Consider the following 24,442-nt stretch of genomic DNA (forward strand, 5'->3'; position numbering starts at 1 on the left):
TTCAAAGAGATAAAGGTACGACATAATATCCTCAAATGTTTCACGTGTCCTTTTTTTTCCTTACACTGTGACATGAACAAATGTTTTTTTTTTTTTTTTAATATTTATTTTTTGACCCACTTAACGGTGCAACCGAAAGCTCAAATGAGAATTCCTCGCGTACAATAATTTCAATAAACCCTCGCTCTTGGCTTATGGAAACGCACTATATCGATTTCCGAGAGACCGAGTTCAGTCTCGCTCGAAATATTATTCACGGGCGTAATATAGTAATGGAAAAAAAAAAAAAAAAAAAAGAAAAAGAGAGAGAGAGACGCTCTTTCTCTCTCGGGAGAGCCATGAGTAGTCATCGATCGGAAAGGAAACTTTTTTCTCCGCCGTCCGTGGAAAATAGTTTAGCGAAAAAGGAAAAAATACGAGGGGGGCGACGCAGTGCGCTAGCTGTATTTTCCAGCATTCCTCGAGAGAGGGAGAGAGCATACCACGAGACGGGGAAGAAAAATGAGAGGCAGAAGGGAGGCCGACTTTATTTCGGCCGAGCGTATATTATTATCTCGAAGAATGTACTCGTCATCCCCTCCCTCCCTCGTAACGACGTAATCGGGGATATTCAACGATTAATGGCACCGAAATCTCCGTCCAAGGATTTATTCATGAAAAGTCTGGCTCTCGCGTTACGTAGATTATTCAGCAGACTCGCGTTAACAATCCAACACGTTTCACGAAAGCCGCAACCGAGGACTTTCCCTTGACAGCGTCAATAAAACAAATAAGGCTGACCCCCCACCCGTGACACCCACCTCACGCTACATCAGCAGCTTACCTCGGCTGTACCTTTCTTTCCTTTTTTACGAGTTTTACCTCCCTTCCGTGCCCTTTCTTCGACTTTGCTTTCAAGGCCTGTTTTTTTTTTTTGTATCCTTTCCCTCTCTCATCCAGAAGCTTTTTCGTTTGTTTCTTGCTCACTTCGTCGCGCTTTGCATTTCATGAATATTCAGCTCGTTCTGCGTTATGTGTATGTACGTAAGCTTTCACGTTAGTTTTTACTCGTGTATTCATAAGCAAGCGATACGGATGGTTGACCTCTTGGTTGTTAAACCGTACTAATTGCGCTTGAGTTTTTTTCGTGGGAGTGATTGATCCGTTAAAAAACTCACTTTTCGCAATAATTTGCCAAATCAATACCTGCAAACGACGTCAACTGAGATCTCGTGAGGACAAAAGGGGAGAGGCCGTATGAATAATATCCAGCTCTGGGGAGGCGATTGCGCAACAAATTGAAGAAAAAATAAAAGATAATTCCAGCTCGATATCGGCGCGATCCCGAAAAGAAGACAAGATCCTGCGAGCTCGTCTCACGGGGTGTACAGGAAAAGGAGGTCAGTAGGCAGACGGGGGATACTATTTTTGCGGGTGCCAATCAGGAAAATTAAATAAGGCAGCTGCCGAGATCCTCGGGACCGAACTAACGAACGGGGGGGGGGGGGTGATATTTCACGTCCAGCGTTGTTTCATCCACTCGGCCGAAAAGTTTTTCCTTCGGAGGGTACGTGTATACTCCCCCGGGGGTTTATCGATTTCCCGGAGATATCAAATGACCGACGGAAAAAGACGCATCGGAGTCTCTTGAACCGTCTATTCCCAGGACACGATTTTTCAATCGCATTGTCGAGCGTGTACGATGATATGCTCCCTGGATCGCGTAACGTTACCACCCGAGTGAATCCTTGTAATTTTCACCTACCTACATGCACCTCTGATTCATGATTCGCAGTCATTCAGCGAATTTCCTCCGAGACTCGATTTCAGTGGGAAAATTTTCATTTGGCAAAGACTCTCCCCCCTCCATTACCTCCCGACTTCCATCTCCCATTCATACGAGTTTTCAAGCGCCGTTGATGTAAAACACACGGGAGTGAAAGGCAAGTCCTTCGTTAAGCGGTGAAAGGATACTCACCCTTTCACCGCAAAGGAATGTATAAAAAAAAAAAAAAACTAAGGGAAAACAGAGCAGTATATAGGCGTGCACGACCTCAAGGGTGCAATTTTCATCCCCGTGCACACACTAGGCTCGGCTGGTCGTAAAGTAGAGGTTGGAATATCGAAGGGACGCTCCATGACTTGATTCAGCCCTTTCGCTTCTTCGCTGAAAGGGTCGAAACGGCTCGTAAATACCGGGTGAATATTGACTTGTCTCCTCGCGGGTGGTGCTGTAATGCGATGCCTGCCTGCTTTCGATTCGAAAAGGGATGGTTTTTCCAGTGCTTTTCGGCTATTTTTCATCCATCGCTAACATTTACCATTTCAACTTCAAGTGCCGTAAAGGGGAAGCTTTTCCCCTGGTCAAAGGGACACTTTGCCGAGCCAAGCCTTTGTGGTTGGCGGCCCACACACAAAGCGCCCAAACGAGAGTAAGACTCTCAGTTGGAAGGGGACGAAGAAAAATCCGCGGGAGGGCCTAAAAGCACGGCCAAGTGATAGCTGGCTTTCACGTGCATCCCCCGCTGTAGCGTCCGTCTACTGCTTCTTATCGATGTTTTGTTTCTCTTCCATTGTCGTCGCCGCCGCCGGCGCGTCATCCTATACGCGTATCGACCGGCTTGCCATAATTCACCTACTTCCACCCCCCTCTCATTGTTTGCTCGCTTTCTTCTCTTTGCTCTTGGCTTGGTTTATATACCACCCGCAACCTCTCGGGCTTGGAAAAACCAAGGGCTGACGTGGTGCAGGTACACCCCGGAATGCGGCGTAGGTTTTCTTTGAACGGCAATTTTCAGCCTCCATCGTGACTCCGTGCCTTGTTGGTGAAAACAAAAGTTGCAACCAGTTCTGCACACAGAAACGTGTTATCGAAAGTTACCGCGGCTCTCTTTCTCCGACTAGGAACTTTATTTACTTGCTCCCGGACTCGCTTTGACCGTGTACCTGCAGAGGATACTTTTGAATTTTATTTGACTTGAAGTTAAATTTTAACGATTCGCTCTGCGCAAGGAAAAGAGTACTACATACCTATTTCTTTGGATGTACTCGATAACCGCGTGCTATAAAACCGACGGCCGTCAAACATTTACCCTGCCTCCCGGAGACGTCGGGTCTAAGTAATTACGATTTTTTAATACCTGCCCCCTCTTGTGGCTCTCGGAAATCGATACCGAGCACTCAACTCGAAACCATCATCCGTTGAGAGGTAATGAGGTAAAACAAAAAAAAAAACTCTATCGAGTAAGTACAAAAAGCGAGTGGCAGACGCAACGCGTGTCTGATATCGGCGTTTGCAGCGAAACACAAAGTTCGATTTTCCCTCGGTGGGGCGGGAAGCTCAGCCGAGGGAGTTGCACCGTGTGTTCGTTCTCATTTCGGCGCTGCTTTGGAATTCGCTGTTGCGCTGGCAGGTGACGTGGCGTACCTATTCCGGTCATTGTTTCCTCGCCTCGCTGCTTATTAATGACAAAGACAAAGCCCCCCGGGGGTTTTGACGTCTGTTTGCTCACCGAGTACGGTCTGGGTATTGATTTCTTAAGCGATTGCTGCATTAATCTTTTTTTTGTTTTTTTTTTTTTTTGCTCCGCGAAATTTATTTTCATATCGATGACAGTGTTTTTTCTAACTTTGTCCAACCAATGCATTAGCTCTGCCGCATGTTTCAAGGTGCTGGGGGATAATGACGATTCGCACGCGATCGCAAGTTGGGTGTGAAAACAACGGTATTAATTCTGTTATCCTCCATTACGTAAAATAATCAGGTGGCAAGGCTTTCCCGATGATAGATGTATATACAGATACGCCGTTCGGTCGAATGGAAACGTAAGAACGAACTTTCTTTTAGTATGAAAAAAATAAAGAAAAAAAAAAAAAACCAGCTCAGTGTACGTGGGCTATGCATCACGAAGTTTTAAAATGATGCACGTGGGCAAACATTTTCCCAAGAAATCTCGTGTGCGTTTCTCGGTTTATTTGCACGCTTATATGTAAGTGTTGAGAAAATAAACTTTTTTCTCCCCAAAGTTGGCAAAGTACCTCGTTATCTCGGTTTGACTTTACTCGAACTGCACTCGCTCTATTTTACTTGGAGTAAAATCGACCTTTGAAACAGTTTTTTTCTTTTTTTTCTTTTTTTTTCTTTTTTAATCATAAAAGTTTAAAGCCTAAGAATTAAAAACGCGAAAGCTCAAAGTCATTCCTTTTTGTCGAGGGGATAATTAGCGTGGACTAGTTTTACCTCAGCTTACGTGCAGTAGTTGTCTTTGGAGTCAAAGAATTTTTCGTGAATATCTACTTAATGCCTTAACACGTTAATTAGGTATTGAAAGGAGTGCGCTGAATCAAGTATTCATTGCGTCGGCACAGCAAAGGATGTGTTTCGGCTCGGAGGAAGATATTAATAATGCCATTTTTCGCAGCAGATCTCCCACAGTAAGGGTTGTGTCATTGTTGTACCAACGAATTATCAAAAAACTTTGTTCATCAAAGGTCAAAGCGAGACGACGATAAGTGCAAGCTCGAGTCAGGCTTATCTCACCGATATCGTTCGCTCTATTCAAGCTTGCAAGCTCCCCGCGAAAATAGCCTCCACGCAACAAGAAACGTCGACGCGGCCTCGAATTTCGCGAGTATTGGGATCGCAGCAGCTCGATTTTAAAGCCGCTCGCTTTAATTGACTCAAAGGCTTGTCTACTATATATACTTTCTCCGGTGTGTGGGTTCACAGCAGTAATATGCATACACGTATGAGCCTGCGTGGAGTTTACATGCCCGGAGTTGCCGCGAGAGAAGATCTACAAAGTCGTGGTGCACTGGGCACGTCTCATCCCGTTTTTAATCCGATTAGCTTGGCTTTGCTTTACTTTTTTTTTTTCCATCTTCGACTACTGGCATATTTTCGCTCTGGTCTACTTGTTGTTTGCTGTTCCTTACCCGTGCATATGCCCATCGTATCGTGCACTCGGACAAAAGAAGAGCTGGCAGCGCGCCCCGACCAAATCGATTGCTCCCCTGGTCCTGCTAATGGAAAATATAAATCTTTATTTTTTAATTTTGCGCTCCCCCCCTTTTCTTTCCCTTTCACGTTTTGTAGCCGAGCAAAGATGCTCCCGGAAGGTCGAATTTTTCTCATTTGAGCACATTTTTTTTTTCAACCGAAAATTTGAAATTGAATTCCTGCTGCTAATGAAATTTGCGGCAACGAAGCGTGGATTTAAAAATGGAAACAAAAACGCTCTCGCACGAAACGTTGTTCGTGCAAATACTTTTATTGAAGCGCGCCATTTCCTCCGTGAAATGTAATTGAAACCGAGTACGGCTGCGAAGGGGTAAATTACAAAGCGTTTGTAATATTTCCTCTGGAGGATTATAATAATAATAATAATAAAAAAAATAAAATAAAATGCCCCTCTTCACGTAATAAAACATAGAAACCATAGTATGCGTGCATGATTATTTTGAAAGAAATTCAGTCGCAGTCCTGAATCGACACGAAATCACGATCTACGAGATAAAACCGAGCCACTGCGCCGTACGATGAATCACATCCCACGCGCCAGTATTTTTCGGAAAGCCCTAAAGCTCGCAGCTACTATACGTATGTAGTTTTTTTTTCCCCTCGCGCAATATGCATATCCAAAAATTTATCGCTCCGTCTAGCCGCAGTCCACACCTCAATGAAAATCCTTGAGTCACGTAGCTTCGTGCTTAATCGACTCCATCTCCAACGTTACTCGATCGTCGGGTGTAGGCGCTTTATTATAGAAAGCCGCTTTTTCACGAATCCCCTCATTGCCTAGGTTGTATACCTCAGGCAAGAGCCCCGAACATGTATATGTATGTGCTCCATCTAAGGGTACAAGCCACATACACACAGCGCAGTCATTAATACCCAATTAAGCTCCATCGCGGCGAATCATCTCATCGAGATCAAACGCGATTACCCGGTTCGTCGTCAATGGCTCCAGTCGTTAACGCCACTATCTAGCCTAAAATCACCCCCTCCCTCGCTCCCCAACGAGCAAACTTTTTTGTCCCTTCTTTAGCTCCGAAAAAAACCAACATCGCTAATGACGAGCGAGATACCGGTATCTGGAGGCTGTGTGGGTAAAATTCTACGGCTAACCGATACGAGCGGCTAACGATCGGTGCACGAGACACCCCCAGGGTCCATTTTACATTTTCTCTGTCGGGTCTAAGATACATAGTCACACGAGAATTATGTACAAAGTCGAAAAACAGTGTCGTGCAGTCGTATAAAAAGACTACCCCGATGACAGTGTAACTCGTCTAGGTGAGCTTTTGTTGTAAAACACGCGGCTTTACAGCCGATGCCTATAGAGTCCGGTGGACGCATGAATTATTCCGCGCGTCGTGTAGCATTGAATTACCATGTTGGTTGCCGAAGAAGGTTACAGCCCGAACGCGGTAAAAATAATACATCCGTTTATGGATTCGATGACGATTTCGGTGTTTACGGGTGGAAATAATATACTTGCGAGGCTTGAAAGGGAGATAGGTAATGTCGTCGCAAAAAGTGTATAGGGGCCGTTCCTCCCGCGACCTGCTGGACTACTTGTCGGTTTCGCGTTGGAATTCTTCGTTTGGCCGCACATGTGTGTCTTCACGATCGAGCGCAATTTATGGGGAGGGGAAAAAAAAAAATTGTTTGCAAAGTAGGTACCATCGGCCAGGAGGTTCAATGCCTTGGCAAATAACGCGACGCGTGTGCCATTTTATATGACGTACGGTAATTACAAGAACTGCCGTTGTTATTTCAGGATCAAGAGTCACGCGAATTTTTGCCCCATACCCAGGACTCCTTGGAACACCGTGTGCGCGTATATAACTCTCGTGAGAAACGTTAATAACCTTAATGAACGTCGTTCCGTGTGCGCCGAGACAACGACTTGTACAGTATACCGCGGCGCGCAGTGGAATATACACCCCTATCGCTTACAGCCTTTTAATTTATTAGCGCGGTAAAAATACCGGCTTGACGCTGGTGTATATGCTTTCGCGTCGCGCGATCGATCGGACGAGCCATAAGTGCCTTTCATTATTCCGAAATGGCATTTGTCTTTAGGTACATCGGAAATAACATGATCCATTCAAACTCGCGTATGGTATAACTGTATATGGTAACGATTGAAAAAAAGAAAAAAAAAAGACGAAATGGGCACCAAGGTTGAGGAGCCGAAGGGGCGCACGTCAGAGTTGTCGTGGCGCAATAATTAATTGGTGGACGGATAAGGCCTCCTCGGGAAAATAAAGTCGGCCTGGTTGTGCGTGCGGTGTGAGTACGCGTTATATCTGATTGATACGCTAAAAACTCGAAAGAGGGGTTTTTTTTTCAGGGTCGTATTGTCTGAAAAGTGTGAAAGCTCGCTTGTTCGGCTTTGATGCTCTTTTTCGCTCTGCTCGTTTTCATCGGCTTTCACATGAGCTTTCGAGCTTTTTTTACCCAACAGCGATGGCGATGGGGTTTGTCGTCTCTCGCTAATGGTTCTTGAGCTGTTTTTCCGGACAATATTTAGCTTTTGACGAGCCCAGCATTTACCCAAAAAAACAACATCCACACAATTTTCCACAAGATGATATTCGTTGCAACGAAAATTCTTTTGTCTTCCATCACTCTTGCAAGCGTACGTGCCATCGCGACACCTTTCACTGCCAAAAAGCTCGTGCGCTCATTTTTTCATGCAACAAAAAAAAAGAAAATAAAACGCGCGCATCAATTAATTAGCTCTGCTCCGGTTGTTGGAAACAAACACGCGTGAAAGAGCGCGCGTGAAATTGTAAATTATCGTTGATTTCAGGGGAGGGGGGGGGCTCGTTTACCGATGACCCATTGCGACTACATTCGCGGGCAGGGGGAAGGGGTAGTGAAATATCCTTGTACCGAAAAGCTCGAAAATATTTTGTACAAAGCGTCCACTCGTTCGTACGAGCGAAATGACCAAACGCGTCTATCGTACGCTGATCGGCCAGCCGAGCGTATCGAAAACCCTTCCCCCTGAAAGCCACCCGACAAATGGTAGCCGCAACAGCGTGTTATGTACAGTCACGTAGCGCCACAAACACGTGACCGCACCTATGTACTTTTTTTTTTTTTTTTTTTTTTTTTTACGCCCACCCGCGCACGTAGTGCACATTGTGTATAGCTATCGTTTCTCCTACATGCTATACATACCCACGTAGCGCCCTGCGATGGAATCGGTTGATCTATTTTCGTCCGACTCGATTGTACTGACACAAACGCGGACGGACAGACAGACAGAGGCCGATCGTAAAAGTAACGGGGCATCTCGTCGGCTCCTTGGCCCTATCCCCCCCTCCCTTTTACTGCTGTGCAACGTCGCAAGGGACAAACCAGCTCTCCTCTCCTCGAAGGTCGTTTTCCCATCCCCCATCCCCGCATTCGGCTCGTTTTCTCGGGGTGCCACTCCAACCCGCTGATACGTAATACAGACAAGGATGCCCGTTCTGTTTTATTATCATCATGAATAATCGCTTTTCGCGATATCGCAGCGGTGTATATATACATATATGCGGCAGTGAACGGAAGCGTCCATAAATCCAACGAGGGACCCCCTCCCGCGTGTAATCCGCCGTTAAATCTCTCGGCATTGTGGCGCTTGGCCATTTATTTGTTTATTCATTTGTTTGGCTCCTCTCGATCCGGGACTGCCGTTGACGTGCGACTCGAGCTTTCTTTTTTTTCTCTCGGGATCTCAAGTGGTGCTTGGAACTGCGATTCGAGCCAACAAGTGTGCGGATGTGTACGGGCGGTATCGAAGTTTTTCAAAAGAATAAATGTGTGTGTGTGTGTTTGTTGCGCGTCGTTGTGCCATTCGGAGTTTTGCGGGGAGCTTTTGACAGTATCCGGTGCCTTTTTCAAACTGTAGCGGGTTCCGTTGCTTTGAGCGAAGCGAGAGCGCAGGTGGAAAAGCTGTCGAGTAGAATTTCGACGCTGGAAATGGCAAAAGTGCATGCTTTTTAAAAGCTCCGAAGGGAAAATTCGATGAATCTTGCATCGCTCGAGTGGATCGCCTTTTTTTTCCTTCAATGAAAGCCCTATCCATGCGAGCCATGCTAAACCTTATATCTATACATTTATTTTTATGAATATTTTATGATGAAGCATATTGAAAAGGTGCATCAAACATTAATCTTTTTTTTTTTTTTTTTTCTCATTTCCAGCATTTTTCGTTAAAAATTACTCCGTCGTGAAACGTGACCCGCATTTTTATTAGAAAAAAGAGAGCGAAAACAGTCTAGTGAATCATCGAGCACAACATGCAAATGATAAATTGTATTAAAAAAAAAAAAAAAAAAAAAAATGTCATAACGTACATCACGAAGAAAAGATAAAAACAAAATGTACAAGACGTCAGTGGGTGACTCCCAGTAACCCTATGTACACAGCTTCCAGAGAGTACAGTCGAAGCAAACAGCTGACTAGTGTAACGGGGGGAAGCCGGTATCATCGCGAAAAGCAACTTCCCGAAGTATTCCTAATAATCCATCAACGCCAGGGAACGTAGAGCGTCACGCGACGGCGCACGTCATGCACGGGAATAACCGGCAAAAGTGCACAGATAGAACGGCCGTACGGGGCCTTAGCGCCACTAGGTATATATATATATCCTCTCCACCTCCGCGTGCTTGCAAGCTCTCTCCCTCTCTCTGCTGGTGTATTTTTGAGTTTACGTCGTCATGACGACGCCCGCGTGCACTCCACTGCGACATGTATACATACACAACTGCGCGTACACGTATACGTATGGCAGTAAGAGAGAGAGAGAGTTTGCTTGCTTTGCTAGTTGATGCCTCCAGGGGCAGGGGGAGGGTTATATAAATGTAGGTGTATATGTATATATTGCGAGGGAAAGAGAGAGAGAGAGAGGGAAGCGGGCGACAGACAACCAACCACTCGACACAAAGACACCGAAACGTTGTAGTGACAGTATAGGTACACGTGTGTGTACGTGTGCGGGCGATAGGCTCCGAAGATAGCGTAAAGGCGGTTTATATAGGGTTCGACGGGGTAAGCGTGAGACGGAAATAGCAAAAGCAGCGTGTATACGTATACATGGGGGAGGTGGTTGGGGTTTGGGTGGGTGGATGGGTGATGCACACGCGAGAGGGAAGGAGCGAGCACCGGCGGAGCCTGCCGAGGTGCGCCGAGATAGACGACGGCGTGTATACGATAAGCCCACGTTTTTCTCTCCGTGGGTAGGTGGTGTACCTATAGCCGGGTGGCGGACCGTACGGCTCACCAGTGTGTCTCGCGGCCGTGTCCTGTGTGATGCGATGCTCCCCCCAAAGTCCCTTCGTGCGTTCGGCGTCGCGTACCCCCGGTGTTTCTTACCACCCCGAGCTTGAGCCTACCGTCACCATGTGCCCGCACGCGCGACTCGCTGCGTGACTCTTTCTTCAAAATCCTCGGCTTTATCTGCCATTCGAGACGCCTTTACGGAGCAGTGGGAAAGCTCCTCTGCGATCGGTGTGCTGTTGGTTGTTGTTTTTTTTTTGTTTTGTTTTGTTTTTCCATATTGTTATTCGTGTGAAAGAGTGCCCCGTCGTTGTGCAGTCGAGGCTCGTTTCAGCCGGAGCGCATGTTTTGGGAAGAATATCACCCTCGAGTGACAACAAGGTACATCACGGTCCAGCTGCTGAACGAAGTGAGATAGTGCGCGGGTGGTCGTGTAACTATTGTATAGCTTGGTTTCTTGTTGTTATGGTGCCGTGAACCGCGCGAGTCTTGGCTGGCGTCGACGACCTCCGTCCACTGTTTTCTCCACTTGGCCGATGACCGGACCATCACCGGTACTCCGCAGCGTTACCGCCACGCCAGAGACAAAGAGGTGAGAGCTTTTTTTTCCCCCTGCTCGAGAGTCGGACGTGTGCTTTTTTTTTTCTTCGACCGATTTTTGGGTGGATTGAAAATGAAAAAAAAAAAATGTACGTTTAAGAGCAGGTGGAACCTTTCCGATGCCAACCCCTCGGCGACTTATTGAGTTATTGACAGCTGAATTTCCTTCCCCCCGGCGTTCGCTACGCGGTGAGTGCTACTAAGTGGAAAAAAAAAATTTGCCGCTATTACAGTGCTCTCCACGCACTCCCTGCTCTCGAAGGTTGTCTTAGCGTTGGATCTCGAATATCGCGAGCGGTAGTGCGAGGATAATTACAGGGTGCATGTTGATTGCAAAAACCTCCGCTTTTTTTTTGTTTTTTACATCGTTAGACTCCCCTGGCGGAGGAACGACTAATTGTAAACTTGATCGTGTGACGTAATTGAACGAAACTTCGCGTTCGTGTACACGAAATCTGTTTTTTCGTTCGTCGAGAGGTGCTTTTTTTTTGTTTCACTAGACCAGCGTAAAACAATAAACAAAGGGAGGGACAGAGAGGAAAGAGTCGGTCGCATGTGTACGCGGACGGAAAAATAATTGAATATCGATCATAGTCCGGCTGGTTTTTATATTACACACTCGACGTAATCTAGTTTAACATAATTGTTTTTATTTTCGTCCAATGGTGCATCGGTCGATAGCAATCGTGTAGAGTAGAGCACCGAGTTTCTTTAGATCCATTGTCTATGTGAGCAAAGTCTCGATCCCAACACTTATACATATATATATGTATATGCCAGGGTGCAAATCAATATAGTTGAGTGCATTGTGCGCCAAAACAAGGGTGGCACGGAAAATCCATTAATAAATTTGAGAGAGTCCTTAATAGTGACGCGAAGGTATTCATGGAAACACTTGGTTGGGAAAAATATCGATTTTCCACACGCGTACAACCCGTACAACGTAATCTGGACACTCGGCGGATATATACTGGAGCTTAAAGAGAGAAATCGTATTTGCGCGATCGTGTGATAATTAATGCGTTTATGCCGAGCGATTACGTGTAGTGTGTGTGCATAGAGAAGCCGAGTCAAGCGAGCAAAAGGAAACGCGTGACACGCTGACCCATCGGAAGGTGTGTGCTTGTGTATTATACCTGCACAATAGACTCTGCGTGTAATTACCCTTCCTCTTGTTTTCCGTTTTATTTTTTTTTTTTCTATCATACTCGGTTACTTATTTTTTATCGGTATAGCCACCAGCCCTATGTTGACTCGTTACTCGCAATTACGCTAATGAACCTCTATTTTCTTTTTTTTTTTTTTTGTTGCTCAGCGGTATTATTCAATTACGTGCATTACATTGAGAGGAACAACAACACGTGGATATCGGTAATTCAAGCCACGAATAACAAATGTACAGCGGAGAAAAAAAGAGAAAGTTAACAACAAATACAATTAAACAAACTGTCGGGAAAATAACATCCGCAGCAAGTCGAGTACACACTCGGAGCCCATCGGCAAAAGGCTCGAGTTTGTCGTAACTTGCCACCTAATGGGCAAAGATCTCAAAACTACAATAATAGCACGTACGCGGGTATTGTATAAAGAGTACGAACTGGCAATAGCGGCAACGGTAAACGGGAAACTAAATTCCCCCCGGTACCAACTTTCGATCTCCCGGCGAGGCAGGTGTCGTTAGAGAGCGGCAGCTTCTCCCAAAAGCCGATGTTGTTTCCACGGGATTAGTTTTGTTATAATTAAGCATTGGTGGAAACTATTGACGAGCTTTCGGGGACAAACAATCGAGAGGGGGTGCTGGCTCAGAAAATACAACTCTGTCGGTTGCTCCGTGCCTCTTTGAAAAAAGTCCAAGTTCAATCGTGCACTAATTGGAGAGAGGGAGGAAAAAAAAAGTAGAGCGTGTAATTTCGTAGAGATTTTCCTCCCCGCAACAGTGACGCGTTGCCCGTTGAATTTTTCATCCGGAGCGCATATGGGGAGGGAGAGCTGATCGATCGCCCGGTGTTGTAGGAAGGGCAGGCCAGAGAGATTTTTGACTCCTCCGTTATTCATCCGCGTCTGGATGCGACGTGGACTTTTTTTTCCCGATGATATTTTTCCTCCTCCCCTTTTCGGTCGGTACTGCCGTGGTGTTGTTTTCACCGAGCATCCCTTGAAAAATAAACGTATACCAAATGAGTATTGATCAACAAATGAAGCAAAGAGGACTCATACCCACATTTTATAACGCATACACGAGAGAGGGTTGCAATGAAATTTCTCGGGCGCGATTAAAATTTCATACGAATTGCCAACTCCCTGCCAGCCGCAACACAAAACTTCCTCCAACTCTGTGTGGCATGAAAGATGCAGAGTTCCTACTCTCGTGCAAGCGTCTCGGGGAGAACTCGAAAGAAAAGAGCCCCACCTCGAGTGGTCGGGCATATACCCTCTCTGATCCACACAAAAAGGTAGCCACTCCCTTTGCTCGTTCGGCCGATGTATGTGTACCGTGTATCTTTTGGCGCTGAAGCACATATCGGATGAATGAGAGAGACATCTCGTATGGGTCCGTTGTATTGGCACAGAGCTGACGGACAAAGGGAGCATCAGACGGGCGATAAGAAAGGGTACGTGTACGGATCGCCAGGGAGGAGGAGACATCGGACAAAAAAAAAGAAAAAAAGATAACCAAGACGGTCTCGAGTGTGTATGGATCCGGCGGACAATGTACTCTCGTTGTTTTTAGGGTATATGGTCATGTACGTCGCCCGGACGACACGAATTTGGTCTCTGTGGCGAAGCAGAGGGAACAAAAAAAAAAAAAAAACAAAAAAAAAAAATGCCGTTGGTACAACCCGTATACACCTAAGGCGTCCCGGCATCAGCGACCCGAGCGATGAGTTTAGCCGTCGTTGTAACGTCACGAAAATAGCGCGTGCTCCCCGGCGTATGGCGGGCGCCACCTAGACAAAAGTACCACGTAATCCGCGATGACGACACGCGCGAGCCCCCCCTCCCTCCCTGCGGGAGAAAGAGACTTTGATTAATAACCCCGGGTGCTCTTACCGCGCTGTTATTTTAAGGTGTCCCCCCCCCGTCCCCGGTGTCATATATATGGGTATATCGTACGGATGCGAGCTCGAGCAGCTTGTACGCCCCGATAGCCGTATCGAGGCATTGTGTATGTATTACAGGGAGCTGCAACAAGTTACCGTCGCAAATACGTATACAAATATACTCGTGTGTGCATGGAAGAGTAACTTGCGATGTAGTTTTTATTGCCATAGTTTGGGCACTGTATACTTTTACTCCCCCACCCTCCGGCCGATGTGTGCCTTTACGAGGGGGAACTTATTACTTTTGGCTCCGCTGCGCGGACCTTTTTCTCTTCTTAAAGGGGAGGTGGGGGTGGAGATGAAGAAATAGTTTGGACAGGGATATAGATTATATATATTGGTTCCGATACCTGCCCCCCCCCCTGATCCTTGGGCCTTTGAGCAAATGTTTGGGAGCCTCGACTGTTAAGGGCGGAATAACTTTGTTACTAGATTAGCGCGCCCGTACGTGACCTATACGACTTTTTTTTTTTTTTTTTTTTTTTTTCGCCCGAGAGCTTGAAACGATAACTCACGTAAGAGTCTAGATTCGGAGGAAAACACCTACACCCACACCCTCTTTTCTCCTCCTCTCGTTCGAGGACCTTCCATTACAATTAAGCCAGACGGTCGTTACTTCGCCTCCACCCCCATTTAGAGTAAAAAAGACATTGGCTCGGACGACGCTATTTTTAGGACCTGCTTGTATACATACACGTACGTCTATTCTCCAAGTTCAATGCTTTTGGGAATTAAGAACATAATCAAAATCGCTATGTCTCCGTATATAATGCAGATCTGATGAAAAGGACGATGTTCCGTAATCATGAAAATGAGAAAAAAAAATTGTTAATTCTTTCCAAACAGTGGGACTTTGGCCAACTTGAATCGATTATATATATTCGTAAACGGCTATTCGCTTGCGTAAGTATACCGATGATGAATTTCTATACGAGTTTGATGGACGCGTGCCAACTAGGATGAATTTCAGGGCAATGTGTATGGTTTAGCTCGTATAGCTACGAGAGGAGGAAGTGCATTTAAAAATTGTACACCCACACGCCTGGTGCGAGCTTTTTCAAAGCAACTACACCTACACCCACGTAGGCAAGTGTAGACGAGATAATATACGGCCCTTTGGATTTGGAAATTTATGCAACACCTTTGTCCCGCCTCTCTTTTGGGTCTGTGTTATTTCGAGAGCCGATTCAAATCGGTATAAGGTATACCTACGAAATGGGAACGAAAACACTTAATCGGCACAGGTAAATCCACTCGCCCACAAGTGTTAAATAATAATAATTATTACTTATTATCGTTCGGTACAAACGAGGCCATCGATAGCGTTTAATTAAATACAATCATTAAAATTATGTAACACGTGGCGATGATCTCATGGTGTATACATGTAGCCTGACAAGCTTTGCCGATATGAAACACGCGGAAGTGCATCGTTTCCTCAAAGCGTTTCCTGTGTATATTGACAGAGAGAACAGCACTCGATCGCGCTTTATTGTCCACACTTTGGTGAGACAACTACGGCCCAGTCATACACAGGCGTGGGTGAAAATACATATAATACATACCTACACCTACTGTGTCGAGTGAAGGCTTGGACGCGCAACAGCGGTGCACTCAGCTGATGTTCTGAAAATAAAGCAGCTCTCCTCCCTCACCTACGCGCACGTGTCTCGGCCTCTCTTGTATCCCGGCCGGACCACTAAACTCCCAAGTGTAAACAGACGCACCGTCTATACATGTGCATGATACAGGAGCGTATGGACGCGCGAATGAGATAAACTATTCGTCCACCCTGACAGGGGCCATCCTTGTGTGCGCCCCGGATGGAGGAGATAACGAGTCCCGTATACGTACAAGCCCCTCTCTCGGTGCCGTTTGACGTGGCTTCCGCGCGTCCGTATATCCGTCGGTTTTTTCCGATGGAATTTTAATTATTTTCCTCAAACACACGCCCCCTACTCTAGACGAAGTATCAAACGCACGTTCAATTTCCCCCCTCGCGCGGAGCAGTATGATATTAGTTTTTTTCCATATAGGAACCGTCGCGAAAATTCTGATGCTTTCGCTCGAGCCGCGCCCTCCGACGCCCGAGAACTTTACGCCGAGGGATTGATCGAACTTCATTTGCACGTCACGTGGCGCACGAAGGGCACGTTGTGCGCTCAAACAGGTCAACAATTATACAATCCACTCCCGATCGATAGAGTGCGGGGATTGCATTCCGGCAGCAGCTCGTTTAATTCGAAATAACTTTGGACGTTGGCGTTTACACGCACATCTGTCCAACGGACAAGTGAATTGCGCCAGATTAGAGCATTGAAAAGCAAACAACGCGCGCTAAGATCATGTATACCTATGCGGCACCGGTATCTTTCGTAGCTATAAATACATTTTGAATAACCCGACGCATAGACGCCCATATATATGTGCCCAAGTCCACTCGTTATCGACAATCATGGAGCGCGACTAAGTACATAATACATGTAGGTGCATTCGTGATCGGCGGTTGATCGGGAATAATAGCTCTCGGTCGTGGGTGCGACTCCTCTTTTTTTCCTCGTTTTATTACCATCTGACTCAGCCAGCGATAATATACCCACCCCCGCCTCGGGTACTTTCCTCTCTCTCTCTCTCTCTCTTGGGGGAGGAGGGCACGCCTGGTTTTTCTCTCTTCCTTCTCGTTTTATCAGAATCAGCCGATACCGATGCTATGGAATTTAGGAGGCTGCGAAACGTTCCTTTTTTTTTGTCTCTTCGGAAGAAGCAGATAAATAAACGAGAATCTCGAAAGGGCAAAAAACTCGTAACAGAGTCGGTTGGTCTTCGCAGCTGGATGAGAGAGCCATACGTATATAGGTATAAGATGTGGAAAAAGGGAAAGAGGAGGAGACCGGCAAAGATCTATGGCCGAGGAGAACTCAAATGACCCCGGCGAAGGCACGTCTCTGTGCCGATTACATGTTATTACATTGTTCCGCGCGTACCAAGGAATGTGGGCCAGGATACCCTCGTCCTTTTCTTCCTACTCCTCGTCGTTGTCCGGACGTATGTAGAGGAGAGCTATGCGCGTCGATTCGTAAGAGGGGAGCGCATAAATTTTTGGCCGTTCTCGCGCGCGTGTAAATTCGAGGATCCCATTGTATCGATGACGCATGTATGAGCACGGGGGAGGGAAAAATCGATGCTTGACGCGTGTTCCGCTTTGAGTTGACGGTACAATGTTTTTCTTTCATTTTTCGGTAATTCAATGGAGTACACCTCCGTTTTGAGGAAATTCAATTGGGGCGGGTGAGCACAGTCACGTACTCACGTGTTTATCCTGCCTTGGCTCTGCACATATATACTATACACACGTATGCAAGTATGATATCATCTGCGCGCCGCTGGAATACACGATACAGCGCTCAATTCAATAGGGAATGGACGGGCTGTTGCGTTTAATTATTGTGATGACTGGGGCGCGTATAGGTGGACATAGTATAATAAGATTAATCAGCGGAAAAGCGCCGTTTCTCTTGTCCAGTAATATGGTGTAGGAATTTTGCTCGACGGCGGCACTATTGTGCTTTTGGTGATGTGACATCATCGAGAGGATGAAATTACTTGTATTGTGTTTGGAGTAAAAACTTGGAGGGTTTTTTTTTCTCGTTAACAAGCCATCTCTGTACTATTTAATAATTTAATTAATTTTTTTAAATGTTTTAATTTCACCTTTCGTTTGCTCTAATGGACCGCCTAAATAAAAACTGCTTTTTTCCATCAGACTTTTTTAAACTTCAGATATACCTTACGACAAACAAAATACCACACGCTCTTGATTTCTGAGCAAATAAATGGCACGGTACTTTTAAACTGACTCGCAACAAAGTTTCTAAGCCCCCATATAGCATAGAGTACCTGCATTGCTCAGCGAAAGGAGAAGAGGGTTCAACGAAATTAGCTACTCGGAACCAAAGCCACGATTTTCTATTCAAAGACAAGATAAGATGGAACAAAACTCGCGGGCGTGGGTAAGAGGACGAGTATCGATTCTCGGTCTCGCTCGAGTGGCGATGGTCTGCCGCAGATATAGGGGCTCGTGCGAGGAACACGAGGAAAATCTGCAGGTCTATGTACCTTTCGAAAGCTCAGTGGTAGGGTTACTCGGAGCAGCCCAAAGGTTATTGGCCCAATTGTTCACCTCTACCTACTACATTATGGATACAGTACAGGCCACTACGACATTTGGATGGGTTATACGGTCAGTAATAATTACCCATCATCTAGTCACTTTTCCCGAGATCCGATGTCTGCTTTTGATTACCTTTGACATATCTACGTGCTACAGAGTAAAGAAAGAAAGAAAAAAAAAAAAACGTGTCAAAAGCGTCCATTGAAGCTCATCCTTTTATCTGTAAATAAGTGACAACGTTTCATCTGTTGCTGTCGAATAATCGTAGCCGTGAAACCCGGACATTTAGATTTATCACGCGGTTTGTTTTCTCATCAGCATAATCCATTCAACTACGGTTACAATCGACAAAAAACAAATTGTCTCTTTATAGAGTACAATCTGCGTAACGCTGATGTCTATCTGACGAGGTCACACGGGGTGTACATCCAACCCTTCAATTTTCACTCTAGCAGCTCTCATGTATATCTCCCTGTATTATTGGATACTACAAACTTTGGATGGTACTGTATATATGCGCGGTATAACAAAGTTGCCTCGTCGTCTTCGTCAAGACGCCACTGCCTGAACGTTGCATCCACTAAAGGGCACGAGTGCACGTCCAACCTCCCCCACCTCTCTTCCTTTCCTCCTCCACCTCTATGGAGCTTTGGGAGAAATATCGAGTTTTCTTCGGTAGCTGGGAAAATGAATTAATAATCAACCCCAAGGAGCTAAAAGAGGGGCACCAACGGCAGCAGAAAAAAAATTAATTTGAAGGTACGTCCATTGCTCCATGAATTGCTTTAATGATGCAAAAAAAAAAAAAAAACACAACTTTTGACCATCTTTGCCGAACTCAACTGAGGCGCGAGGATTTGTTTTTTTTTTCTTGTTCGTAAAAGGAAAGCTCGTGCTTCCACGGAACCGATAACCGTACATTACATTGTGTGGCCAAATGAAAAAAAAAACAAAAACACGATCCGATCGTAAACCGAGCGAATTATTTAACCACTTTTTCGTTCAGCATTTGGAGACCTACTGTAGCCACAGGCACACACGGGCTGATCTCGATCGCTGCAGTGCACCGAAGGTAGACAACAATAACCCAGTCACCGATACATCATCGATCGTCAGAGAGAGAGAGAGAGAGAGCCGAGTAAATACTTGATGTGGACACCGCATAGTGTCCCTCTCGGGGTACTCCTCGTCCACTATAACAATCGATACGTCAATCTAGAGCACACTAGCCTCTGTTTCTCGGCTCGACAGTATAAGATACGAGTGCACATGACTTTTTTTTTTTTTACCCAGTTGTATCCCCGACCGGCCGGTATGCATACCGTAGAAAATGTGAGGGTACGAGTCACTTGGATAAATGGTTCGGTGGCGATCGTTCCTGTCACATTCAAGAAGATCAAAGTACGTGCCTGTCACTCGGAGCCTCGATTACTTTTATGTCGATACACACAAGGACTATTGCAATCCATACTTTCAACAAATTCGGGCCATCGGAATCACCAGGAGCTCTGCAATTAATGCCAGAGCCAACCGCGGAGCCCACTGCAGGTATAACATACCCAAAGCCGGACCGCCGATCCCCGGCCTCTCTCGTGTGTTAATTCCGAATTTCAAGTCCCAAGCCCCGGGCTGCTACTCTCTCGCGTGCGCGTAATTATCTTCGTCTCCCGCCTCGCCGAGCCATAAATCTCGGAGCTACGAAGCTCGCCTTGTGCTTTTCCGCGATATAATGTATACATATTGCGCAACTCGCGTTCGCGTGTCGGTGTCTCTGTACACGAGGTTCTTACACCCTTGCTCTCGAATTGCTTCGTTTTGCTTGTACTACGGAGGATCCCGTACACGTGTTTAATTACGCGTCACTTACTCCAACGGGTAACGGACTTCGAACTACTTTTAATTACAATCGAAAAAAAAAAAAAAAATAATAAAAAAAAAAAAAACTCAAATCCACAACCCAATTAACACAACTCCGAAGCTTCCGTCAGGTTACTCTTTTTTTTTTTCAACATCGAGATTTTCCTTTCAACGTCAACCAAGACGACGGCAGCAATCATACGAGCTGTCCCTATTTTCTTTGTGAACGGAGAAGCGGTGGGTAATCCGACTCGGGGGAAAAAACCCATCCGTTGGTATACTGTACACACATACAGAGACACACGAGGGATAAAGAGGGGGATTGTTTTGATTAAAAGTCGAGTGCGGTACTTTTTTTTATTTTTTTTTTATAACGTACAGCATAGGCCCCCACGCGCACGTGAAATTACGCGGAAGGTATACAGGGACTCCATTGTGCGGATAGACGTGCTCACACGCAGAAGGGGACGAATGGAAAAATTTTTCTTTTTAAATGAGATGCACGCGGACATCGTACTACTCCGAGCTCTTCATTACTATTTATCCTCTGCGCTGAAATATTACGCGTACCCTTTGTACATATGTATAATGTACAGGCCATTGTGATTCGGATGTTTGTGTCTGTTGATGTTTTTCTTTCTCTCTTTTTTTTCGTAACGAAAGAAAGCTCTGAAAATTAATCATCTGTCGCTTCGATGACTCTCCAATTCTCCCACTTCTCAAGTCGCAAGCCCGGATGCCTCTATGAGCTCCCAGTCACCGCATAGTTACGCCCAAAGCAACGGGCTCGCCGGCAATCCAGATAAATCAATTGCGAGCCAGTGTGGATTTCGGAGGATGCACGTGGCTGGTTTATCCTCGGGGCTTCGAAACGATTCCACCCCGAGTTTGTATAAATAAACGTACCGGAGGATCGTATAACGAAAAGCTATCGGCGCGAGGATAATCGTCCCCGCGCGACTCTCCTTCCGCTTTATGGTTTCGAGGGGAAAGCTCGCTCAATTGGCTAATGGCCCGGGATGTGACGGGTTGTTGTTTCGTTCGTTGGAATTCGCGAAAGCTCACTTGAGGTTACAGGCTGTATGCTCTCGAGTGGAATTTGTTTCCCCTCTGCAACTATTTGACGAAAAGTCACGGTTTAAAATTGAAAAAAAAACCATTAGTTTTTACTCCCCCCTCCTTTCCGATAAAAAAAAAAGCTCCTTTCCATCCTCCTCCGGTCGAAAGCTCATCGAAGTACACCACTTAGGGAAGCTCGTTAAAACTTGTGTCGCCTTCGAAAGAAGAACCGACAGCGGTGCGGGGGTGATCATAATGAGGTGTGCTGGCTTGATAACGATGTGGGTGCAGGTTGCGCGCACTCGCACACGTGCACCTGTGGCTCCCTTGGCGACAACGATGTTGCGAAGGCTAAGGCCGAGGTCGCGAGACCTTTTCTTTAATTATGCCATGCAGCTGGTGTATACAGTTGAGAGTGAGCAAAAGAGAATGGGTGAGGCGACGAGAGCGTGCCACCTCCTTTTTTTCCCCTCTCTCTTTCTCTTCTAATTACAGACAGAGTGTGACACACTGGGCGAGGCTTTTATTCCCTGTCCTTTGTATACTTGCTGACGACGATTGCGTTGCTTGACTTGTTTGGCTTCTGCCCCCACCCCCCCTCTTTTCCCTCTCTCTCTGTCTCTGTATATTGTGCGTGTATGAATGTCAGGGTTTATTTTTGCGAGTTTTCAAATTAATGAAATCGGATACGCTCCGTTTGACCGTCGTGGCGTTTGTTTGTTTGACTCGACTCCCTCATCGGATTATTTTTGATTTACAACAATGTTATTTTTCCGTGGGGGTGTAAATTTTGTTTTTGTAAAGCTGCACGTGGAAGGACGAAACATAATATTTTGCGTGGGTTTCATTATTTTTCCTGCAACTGTGAAAACTGTGCGACTCGTGCAGATGAAAAATATTATTATCGCCGGTTTGTTTCAGAAATATCGTGTTGCTGGTTGCTTTTTAATTTTTTTGCAGTTTTATTTTTAAATGTAATTAATTTTTTATCAAATTTAAAGCGAAGAAAAAAATTGAATCCATCGTGTAATTAAAATTTCTGGTTGAAAGCCTTTGATAGTACGTGTAAAAAAAAAGCTTCGGGTTTTTAGTTTCGTTAAAAAAATAATTATATCCGAAAATCATGAAAAAGATGAACGAGCTTTTAATTATCGTTTTAAGCTCAATTTGACAGTAGACGAGTAGGCACGTGGCAGTGTCAGTCGGATACCCCTACCTTTCATCACTGATTTCTAACCTCCTCCAATTACCACAATGAAGCACAAAATTAGAATTTGTTACTTCTTAATAAACAAGGTTCCCGATAAATATGGGTTTTTCCCGAATTTCCCACTGCTACCTTTCAACGCGAAAATGACGAGTACGATAATTACTGCTTCCAAACGGTAAAAATACGCCAATCCCCCGAAGTGTTTGTTTGGAATGTTCACTTAAAACTTCATCAACCCATCAATCATGAAAATTCATAAAACATAACAAACAACGATGTTTTATTTATATCTTAATAACACTCGAAAACTCCCACCTAATGAAACGTTGATCAACGTAGAGCGAAACATTGTAATTAACAACAGTTGAAAAAAGCTCCGCTGAAGGGCCTATGACGTCAAAAAAGCTCGAAAGCTCACTTTCGCCCTCACTCGTTAAAAAGCTCTCGTCACTCGGAAACAAAAATTTTGAGAAAAGACACCTTCGCAGACACGTCTGTTGTTCCAAGCTAGTCTCTTCCGAGCGAACAGAGAGTCATGCACTAGCTTTTCAACTACACGTTACGCCACTGCTTTTTTTTTTTTTTTTGCATTCTCACGAGCCATGCGTCAGCGATATTCCCCTCCTTGGTCTCGAAAGATTTTCCAGAGCACCTCTCACGCTCTACTAACTTTCTCTCGTGATTTATCATCCGACGCTTGTTTTCCATTCACAATTAGCATGTGGACCGAGTTTATTTTCTACCTCTTCTGTGCGTCCTTTCACATTTATTGAAAAACAATTTGAGAGTCGAGTGCGAGCAGCGTGCCAATGTTTACCAACGTTTCGAATTTCAGAGTTTTCGGAAAAAATAATTATTTTCTCGCTATTTTTTTTTATTATTTTTTTTTTTTTAATAACAACTCGCTGCAATAACAACGTGCCGTTTGAAATGCTCTTGAATGTGTGCTGTTTCATGCTTTTGACGAGAAAAAAAAAGGAACAAAAAAGATTTTTTTTTCAACTGCTGGAACATTTAATAATAAATCAAAGTACTTTAATCACACGAGCACGCGCAAGTGCACTCGAAAACGTTTAACAATAAAAATCCACTTTGTTTGACGAACAACAAATATCATCGTTTCTTGAAGGTCAAGAGAAACTGGTCTTCCGCTCGTTAGAGTTAAAATTAACAAAAATAATTCATTCGGCGTATTTCTTTTGAATACCTCTCGAAAGCCGCAATTTCGTACATTTTTTTTTTTTTCTCTATTTTTACTCACAGAAATGCGGTTCATGTTCCATGTGAGTAACGATCGAAAATTCGAGTATTGCCAACTTTACGCCAATTCGGTGTACGAAAAACGAACCGAGCTTGCGGAGCTTTTTTTCTTCCTCAACAGTGCACGAAAGAGCAAAAAGCCAGCTCGCGATATTTTAACTGCGATACGGTCCTCCCGTAGCTCTTCGAATTTTTTCCCTTTTTGTTCGGTGATACTGTATTTATGAAACTTGGAGTGGCTCTGCCGTACCACTGGACTCTATAATGGCTTTTCAAAGAGAGCACCGAGCTTTTTTCTTTCAACCGAGAAAAAATCGCGCTCGATTTTCTGAAAATCATTTCATTTTTTTACCCTCTCGTTGTTTGGTGCGCTTGTCAATTCTACCATTACGCTGGTGAGTGTACCTACGTCAATGACTGCGCGCACGAAGGTCTGCCGAAAATAACTTCTCGCGCCGTCACGGTCCCCTTGAAACAATAGCTTCCCTGATAATACGAACATGCGTGTGTAACTTTCATGTGGCTATGAAAATTAAATTCAACGAACATTTGTAATCTTACAAATCGGAGATTTTCCAACATCTGATCAAAGTGGATACAATGAGCCAGAGGTGATGAAGTTTGTCGATCATTAATTTCCTTCCTGTGCCAAGGTATATTGCAAAATTTAGGATATATCAGTGTTGATGCTTGAAAAAAGTTATTGTGCACATTTATCCTTCCTGTGCTCTATCAGTCTGTTGTACCAAAAGTAATATCGCTCGTCAAGAAATTGTGAAAAACGAGCTTCGTTCCGTTTCCTTCCCCCACCCAGACACGTGTCCACGTGCGAAAAGAAAGAAATCGATCAACCCCATCCTACTACCAAGGAAATAGTACAACGGAAGCTAAATGGAGCTGGCTTTTTTTTTCGTGCTAGTCGAAGA

At 45.1% G+C, this 24,442-nt stretch overlaps 1 protein-coding gene across 1 annotated transcript in view; it reads left to right on the plus strand.

The window, feature by feature from the left end:
• Positions 1-10,520: 10,520 nt before the first annotated feature.
• Positions 10,521-24,442, plus strand: part of SK (small conductance calcium-activated potassium channel) — a 104,610-nt gene continuing 90,688 nt past the window's right edge. Inside the window, exon 1 of the mRNA XM_089594304.1 lies at positions 10,521-10,850. The gene's annotated coding sequence lies outside the window, so the exon portion shown is untranslated. The remainder of the gene's footprint in view (positions 10,851-24,442) is intronic.

This window comes from Copidosoma floridanum, unplaced genomic scaffold (assembly GCF_036245765.1).
Source record: "Copidosoma floridanum isolate Cflo_tuat_1 unplaced genomic scaffold, Cflo_Japanese_pri ptg000021l, whole genome shotgun sequence".
NCBI classification, from domain to species: domain Eukaryota; kingdom Metazoa; phylum Arthropoda; class Insecta; order Hymenoptera; family Encyrtidae; genus Copidosoma; species Copidosoma floridanum.